Source organism: Sinocyclocheilus anshuiensis, unplaced genomic scaffold (assembly GCF_001515605.1).
Source record: "Sinocyclocheilus anshuiensis isolate Anshui unplaced genomic scaffold, SAMN03320099.WGS_v1.1 scaffold202, whole genome shotgun sequence".
Taxonomy (NCBI): Eukaryota; Metazoa; Chordata; class Actinopteri; order Cypriniformes; family Cyprinidae; genus Sinocyclocheilus; species Sinocyclocheilus anshuiensis.
In genome coordinates, this window is record NW_015542342.1 from 87,371 (window position 1) to 96,282 (window position 8,912).

At 37.7% G+C, this 8,912-nt stretch overlaps 1 pseudogene; it reads left to right on the forward strand.

The window, feature by feature from the left end:
• Positions 1 to 6,875, forward strand: part of LOC107691216 (TOM1-like protein 2) — a 22,312-nt pseudogene extending 15,437 nt beyond the window's left edge.
• The last annotated feature ends 2,037 nt before the right edge of the window (positions 6,876 to 8,912 follow it).

The window sequence follows — 8,912 nt, forward strand, 5'->3', positions numbered from 1 at the left end:
GTGTCCTCTTTTGGAAGACCAGACAAAGTAGTTTCGCTTTCACAACGAAACACACAGCGTCTTCACGACATGGCGGCAGCAACAATACTACAGCGAGAATAAAAGTTACGCCTTCTTTCTTTGTGTGAACATTTGGGCGGCGTTATGCAAATCTTCCCACACAGTGACGTAGACATGTGGGGGTGTGTTTAAACGAGGCGTTTTAGGAGGACGTGGACGAGTCTTAACTTTTATAAAGAGTATATCTTTGGGTTTGAGACTTTAGTCTTTGCAACTTTAGGGATCTTATCTATTCACGAACAGCTTGTAACACTCCAAAGAGAAAGAAAAACTTGAAATCGCATTATGTGACCCCTTTAATTAGGATGACAACATAGACTAAATACAGCTAATAAACCTATTCAAAAGTTCATTCAAAAGTATTTAACGTGATTTTTTTTTGTTGTATAATGCAATAAATGTTTTTTTTTTTATATATATATATATATATACCACTGAAAAACTTCTCTTTAACATGATTTACTCCCGGTAGAAGTGGGTGCAGACAGCGTCCCCGGGACTCTCAGCTCTCTAACCGCTCGCAACCCTCAGGACGACTTTGACATGTTCGCCCACACCAGGTCCAGCTCTCTGGCCGACCAGCGCAAAAAGTGAGTGCCATTTCCACACCACTATAGTTAAACCACATTAAAAAAAAATCAACTCTAAACTATATTCTCTGCTTATTTTCCAGTGTTAACTATGAGGAACCTCAGGCTCTGGTGGGACTGGCATCTGCTTTAGACATCAGACAGCAAAATGCCACTGGGGTGAGTTTCCTACAGCATATAGCTTCATAATAATGAAGGGTTTGGTGCTAATGGCTGACGAGACTCTCTGAGCACTCACTGTGTGCATGTTATTACTTAAGACTTAAGATGGGGACTTGCACTAGTTTTGAATGGAAATTTAACACATTTCTAGTTCTCGGTCTTTGCACGTCATTCATAGTCACTTTTGACATAATGCTCCTGTTCATGTATTGGTCACAAAATGACATGTTCACAATTAGCCTTCAACATGCCTCAGCTTGTTAATGCCCAGGTTGGGCTGGATATTTGCTGCCAGATTAGCTTGGGTTTGCTTTGGATGAAAGAATATTAGTTGCTGCCTGCATTGCTGTATATATTCCTTACAAAATACCACCACAGTAATTGTTGCTATAATTAAATGTGATGTTTGGTGTTAGCTGCCATTAAGCTTAATGTCAAAAAAGTTGTTCTAGGTTTCTAGTTTTCAGAACCACTGTCCCCTTCGTGTCCACTCAGCCCTGACCTTGATCTCCATCCCGTACCTCCCTCCCACCACCACTAAAACACAGCCACAGTAAACGAGAGAGCCGCTCGCTTAATCACAGCCTGCTGCGGTGATCCTGATTCCATATGTGTTTATAGACATCAGCCAAACATGAAAGATCTGGCTTTATTTACGTCGTTCCAACGTTATTTTTTCCATGAAAGCGGTTCTCACAGGGAGAGTTTATAATATCCACAGCTGTCAAACTCCACTAAAGCACCGTAAAGGTTGCAGCAGTCGGATTTAATAAGTAAAAACTACATTCATTTTTCATTGGGAGACTGATTTTTAATGGCAACTTACAAAGCTTAAGAGGAAAACTTTACCCAGAAATGAAAATGTGCTCACTCTCGGTCCATCCCAGATTAGGATGAGTTTGTTTCTTCATCAGGTTTAGAGAAATGTAGCATTGCATCAGTGTCTCATATGCACAGATAAACACAGTTCTAAACAAATATGTTGGTGGATTTTGATGTTAGAGGGACTTTTTTTTTTCTGGAGGAATTGTTTGGATTATGGATTTGTTATGGATGTGTATTTTGCTTAGAAGCGACAGTTTATATTTAAAATGCCTTAATGATGGATTTGTTTTTTTTACAAACATGCAACTTTTCTGTTCACAAGATGTTAACTGATGGACTGGAGTGGTGTGGATTATTGTGATGTTTTTATCAGCTGTTTGGACTCTCATTCTGACGGCACCCATTCACTGCAGAGCATCCATTGCTGAGACACTGATGTGTTTTATTTTTTATTGTATGGAAAGCGCAGCCTCTTTTTTTTTTCTCTCTCAACATCTCTGATTTAATAACACTTGAGAGGCTCCAGAGCGTTTTCTGGGCTCTTCTCTTTGCTCTGTCCCTTTTACTGTGAGTTTCCTCTCATCACCTCATTGATCATCACAGGCAGGAAACACCTACCTTTTTTTATGGTAAAAGCAGTAGATTTCATCTCATACACTAGCTAGACCCTGGACTTTAACATGAATTAACACAGTTATAACCAGCCCTTGGCTCATGGAAGGTTCTGGATCCTTTGTTCTGTAGAGCTCCAAACTCAGGGTGTCAAAAGACGTTCACACTGATAGAGATCTGCAGTAAGAGAGTCCCCTGAAGTCATTCGTTTTCACTGAGAGCTGCTGATTCCAGGTAACAGGTTGACGATGCAGTGTGGTTGTGTCTAGTGTTGCAACAAAGTTGAACTTTATGCAAATGAGCAGCAACAGGATCTGAACTCACACAGGCTGCATTTATTTGATCAAAAATACAGTAAAAATAGAAATATTTTGAAATTTAAAACAACAGTTTTCTATTTAAATATATTGTAAGTTGTCATTTATTCCTGTGATGCGCAGCTGTATTTTCAGCATCATTACTCCAGTCTTCAGTGTCACATGATCTTCAGAAATCAGTCTAATATGCTGATTTGCTGCTCAAGAAACATTTCTGATTATCATCAATGTTGAAAACAGTCGTGCTGCTTAATTTTTGTAGAAACTGATACATTTTTTTTTTTCAGGATTCTTTGATGAATAGAACGTTCAAAAGAACAGCCTTTATTTGAAATAGAAATGCTGTGTAACATATATCTTTAATGTCACTTCTTATCAATTTAAAGCTGAATAAATGTATTTATTAAAACAAATAAAAATAAATGACTGACCCCAAACTTCTAAAGGGTAGTGTAAATCCACTCATAAAATCGCTGTCAGTGTGAATGGGCGTTACACTGTCCAGAGGTTGGTCCTTCATATCTTAAACTGGACAGCTGTGTGGTCAGAGCCTTTCCATTTCCATCATCTTCATCATCACTACTATTGACAGTCCCCTCCTCGCCTCATTAATTCACAACATTCTAAGCTGAATGACAGTCCTGTTCTAAGATTTGTATTTGATCAGATTTAACTTAATAAAATAACCAAAAATATAACCTGGGATTAAATAAATCAATATTTTCATTATTATATTATATTATATTATATTATATTATATTATATTCCACGTTTGGCTACTTTTATTTCTGTACTTATTACAAACATAAAAAAAAAAAAACTAAATAAATAAATTACTAAAATAAAACATGAAGACATTACATTAAGAAGATGCTATTTTCTTTTTGTAAAGAAATTCATACATTGGCACCATTTAAATATGTCCACAAAACAAAGTTCATACAGCTGAATAAATAATTATTTTTGTCCAAACTTTGGACTGGTAGTTAAACTTTGATTTTGATCTTGATCTTAACAAATAGAAGAAATGACACTGCAGACTTCTTGTGGCTGTTATATTTGATTTAAAAAAGTTAACAAAAATAGATAAAAAATGAAAAACAATGTAATGTATTGTGTATATACACACAATGTAATGTGTGTGTCTGTGTGTGTGGGAGTGTGAGTGTGTGTGTGAGTGTGTGTGTGTGTGTGTGCGCGCGTGCGTGTTTGTTCAATACTCACTGCTGTGTGTGTGCACTTGGATGGGTTAAATGAGTGTGTGGCTCGGTTTGACGCTGATCGCATTTTTTCTGTTGTTATTTTCCTCTCAGACCTTCTGGTGATTTTATTGTTTGTGTTTTTGTTTGTCGGGGGTGTTTTTTGTTCTTTCATGGCTTTGGGGGTCTTTGGTTTGTCCACGGCTTTGCTCCATAGATCCCCGTATCACAGTCCTCTGTCATGGATGACATTGAGGAGTGGCTCTGTGCTGATGTGGTGAGGCTTCTTTACCTTGATTTCATTCTCTTTGTTTTTGTGTCCATGGTAACTTCATGTCGTCGTACTCACTTTCATTTAACCAAGCCTGTTTGGTTCTATTTTGGATTTTTTGTTTACATTTTTTGATTTCCACCAGTCATGTTGTCAGTCCACCATATGCCACTCATTCAGATCCTAATGAACGTTAACTAGGGCTCAATTACCAATTTAAGATGTCCGTAAAGCTCCAGCCTGTGTTGTTGGAGTTGCAATGAGTGCGATGTTGTTGAATGTGATGTCATCTTGCGGAGTTGGTTATTGTTGTGTTTGTTAGGGGTGGGCGATATAGCCTCAAAATTATATCACGATATTTCAAGAATATTTGCGATAACGATATTTATGACGATATAAAAAAAAATATGGAACAACGTTTTATTGGTTATTGCAGTTGGCAGGCAGTAGCATTTATTAGTGCAAACAAAATAAAGGGCATTTTCCATCCTTTTCCAATGAGCTACTGTCATCGATGACAGACTACCTAATTCAAAGTGTAAATCTATTGTCATAAGGTGGCAGCAGCAGCTGTGTGTTCGACTTGAAGCAGACTGATGACGTCAAAATACCCCTTATTACCCCTTATTTACACTTTATTACCCCTTATTTACACTGCACGCGTATACGATGCATTATGGCTCCGACGCGGCCACCGGAACTGATCGCGGCCACTCTAGTCAATGCTTGTGTTTACACCAGCCGCGCCGCGGCATGTTTCAGAAGCGGCTCCCCGCATCGCTTCGCTAAAGATAGGCTCCTCACCTATTTTTGACGGTAAAGCCCCGTTCACACCAAGAACGATAACTATAAAGATAACGATATTAGCGTCCACACCAGCGAACGCTATCGTCTGTTAATTCTAAGCGCACGCGCGTCTGCTGCTTTAAATTCTCGAGCTCGTTACAGCAGGATGGATTCTGATTGGCTGTCAATGTTTGTATCGCTCATCAGCTGGAGAACAATCGTTTTGAAAGTGATTCCAATGATATCGTTTCTCTGTGCCTTTATCGTTATAGTTGTGGTGTGGATTCTCCTATTCTTTAATACTGAGAACTATATCTTTATCGCTATCTTTATAGTTATCGTCCTTGGTGGGAACGGGCCTTAAGAGTGTGCGCTCGAATATGCTCTAGAGCGCAGCGCTGCTTCAAGTTGAACACACCTGTTGGGTTTGTGGTGGTGTTGTTGTTGTGTGCGCTAGGGAACGTAAATGTGCCATATGTCATTGCGTCGCTATATCATTGATATCGCGATATGACACTTTTTTTATCATGTAAACATTTATACACGTGTTATCGTGGACGGTATGATATGGCACACCCCTAGTGTTTGTACTGATATTCAAATAACTGTAGTTTGTGGAAGTCAATAAATGTGACGTGATGTATGTCCACTGAACAGTGTTGGGGAAGTTACTTTGACGCAAACTGCTGGGATTCAGAATTTGTTACGTAAAACTGAGCAGATTTTTTTATTTATTTATTTTTTAAATAGCCAATACTGATTTAGTGATAATACCTTTGTAAGACACAGTATTTATTCAGAATTTGTAAGAATTCTGAATAAATACTGTTTAAAATTTTCAGTTCTTGCAGTTCTGTTTAGGTCCAAGGTATTATCACTAAATTCAGTAGCACACTACAGAAAAAAAAAAAGTTAGACTATTTTTTGTTACACTTAAGTTAACGTCATTACGTCCCCAACACTGATCTATTGTCATAAATAATAGGGAAAATGCATACATAAATATTATAAAAATGTCACATTGTAAAGTGGGTTTCCAGCTGAATGGTAAGTAGTTGTTCATTCTCAACGTGGCGTACAAGTAATAAAACGGACTGGTCTGATGTGTTAATAATTTTATTCTCTTTACTTCTTTAAACAGAAGGGTGAAGAGGCCGAGGAAGGAGTCACGAGTAAAGGTACAGTGTGGATTTACCCGTATGTCCAGCCCTTCAATGTTACATTCCGGAAATATTCAAATACCATTTCAAATTTGCATTAACTCTATAAAGCCCACTGTATCATATCTGATTTCTAAGTTATCAACATGAAACCTGTTGTACGCAATCTTCACGGATCTATTAAAAAAAGAACAGATTTTTGGATTATTGGTCTTTACAGGGTTAACCTCGTGAATGCAGTTGACCGTTGTTCTCCTGATGTCTCTTTAGAGTTCGACAAGTTCTTAGAGGAGCGGGCCAAAAGTGCAGGCAAGGCTTTACCGTCGGCCCCTGCTGGAGGGCCCAGACCCCCCGCGAGCACGTCTAGCAGCAACCACAGGACGACACAGCAGACGGAGGACAATCTCTTTGCCTTGTAGACCAGTGACGGGACAGATGATCACACTCCCTTCCAAACGCTTGCTGTTACTGATAGAGCACTGTGAGACTCCAGCTTCATAACAGCTATAACCTTTGAGCTGAACGGTGCAGTCAAGCCATGGCTTAAGCAAACATGTAGCCAAAATAATTATCTTTAGAGAGCTCGTTGGTTTCACTCCTGTCGAATGGAGCCGATTGGTTTCGTATTTATCGCTCATTAATGAACTAATGCTCTTAAAGTTGGTCGTTCTGAGAGGTATTCATGCGGGCCGGTTCTGAGTCAGCTATGGATTGTGACTCAGTCTGTCTCTGTGGTAAATGGAGCTCTGCTGAAGCAAAGTGGCTACATTCTCGTAATCATCATGTGCGAATTACCAAAGACAGAAGAATAAAAACGTGCTTTCCGTCGATAAAGGTTTTTGTAAAAATATTTATAAAACGGAGAGTTCCGGTGCTTGATTCTGATTGGCTGAGCCGCGTTCGAAGCTGTTGTAAATTACTCTACAAACACACACCTTTATTTACGTTTGTGTGTTGCTCTGCAACAACTTTGTTGCAACCACAACTTTTTCTGAGGCGCTACATTGTTTGGTGGAAGAATACTGTTTTTATTAATATCATTACACTTTATTTGCTCTGTTTTATTTTGTGAAACCTTACTACGTATATGGAATAACCGTTTTATAAAAGCAATAATCCCTGTGAAGCAGTGGTTTACAGTGAATTTATAACAGCTAAGGGGGTTTTAGGCACTCTTAGCTGTTATATATTCACTGTAAACCACGGCTTCTCGGGGCTTATTGCTTTAGTAGACTCTTTCCAAAGCGACTTTCTCGAAATCGAATGAGTTTACTCTCAACATTTTATTTCCGACTTTGTTTCCTCTAAAAACTGCGCGTTTAATCTTGCGTTATAATGACTTCAATCTCGAGACGGTTTTATTTTTTTATTATTGCTTGGCCCTAATCCTCTTCCATAGCACATTAGAATGATTTCCGAAGACATAAATTACATTTGAAAATATATTCCAATAGAAAGTAATTTTTTAAATTGTGATAAGATTTCACAATGTTACCGATTTATTGTATTTCTGATCAAATAAATGCGGTCTTTTGACTTCTTTCAAAAACGTTTAAAAAAATTAATTAATTAATTGAAAAAAAAAATAAACCCCAAACAAGTTATACTCTTAAAAATGTGTTCACACCAGCACTTTTCAGAGCAATTTACCTACATTTTTTTTTATTTGTTATAGTTTACTCCTAAACCTCTAGTGTACCTATAGACTCTACATATTTAAACCGGGATAGAAATTAGGCTTCGTTCGCCAAAATTAGGTTTCATCTGCTTGATACAATATACCATTTCTGATATCTTTTGTTTTCGGGGTATATGAAATATGACACATTTCTTTGTAAGATTCACCCACTTACTGCATCTTTCTGTCAGATTCCTGTTTAAGGATTGATTTCAGTTTGCAAAAACCGACACGTTTGGCAAGTAAAGATCGGAAATGAATGGATATTTTGCTTTGTCCTTTGCTAGACCTAACCAAGAATTATATTAGCCTAATGGCATTTGTAAAATATGTATCCATACGTAGACAAAAATGTGTATATACAGTAGGAAAGTGTGTATAGTAATTGTATTAACTTTGGTGTAAAATGTAAATGTTTGTCATGAAAGATTCTATTCCATGTGACTTCAGGCTTTGCAGGATCGCCGGTGGTTTTCATTCCAGTTCGTGTAAAATTAAATCATGCTAAATGTTGCACTGCGATCTTCCAATAACGTGAAGAAGACGTTCACTTCAGTCGTATATGTATATAGAGCAAACACAGCTAGATCAAGCATGATGCATTTTACACTCTCAGACCTCAAATGTTAAGCGTCTAATGATGGGAGGGGCTTAAATGTTGTTGCCAGCGAATCAAACCTGTTGCGAGCCTCCCCCTAAATCAGTAAATCAGCCGTTCAAACACTGGAGGGCTGTATGCTTTACTTGCAAATGAGGCACAAGTCACTGTGGGTATGATTGAAATGAAATTGCAGCATGTTCAGAAATCAATAACGGTCTGATTTCTTAAACCAGTGCCATTTGAAAGATGGCTATATTTGTTCTGCCATAATGTAATAACAGACAGATTAATGTTAATCTCCAAAGACTTTAATATCTGGTTTTGTTTCCAGCCTTTAAGTACTTGTGAGAAAGACCTGTTAGTGATATCTTGCTCTGCTTTCATCATTATTTGGATGAACTGCTTAAATGAATGTCGCCATGTGACATTAAAAGTGTTTATCTCATAACGTCTTAAATGTATTTTAGAATAATGACGATTTCCTATGGCCAGATTTATTGTTTAATCCAAACTATTTTATTAAAGTGATTCATTTGCTTTGTGCAAACATTTTCCTGCGTGATTAATTTTAACAAGCTTATCTATAAAATATTCTATTATAGCCGTTATTTTGAGGGAAAAAAAGGACCTTGACTATTTTTACAGCAAAAT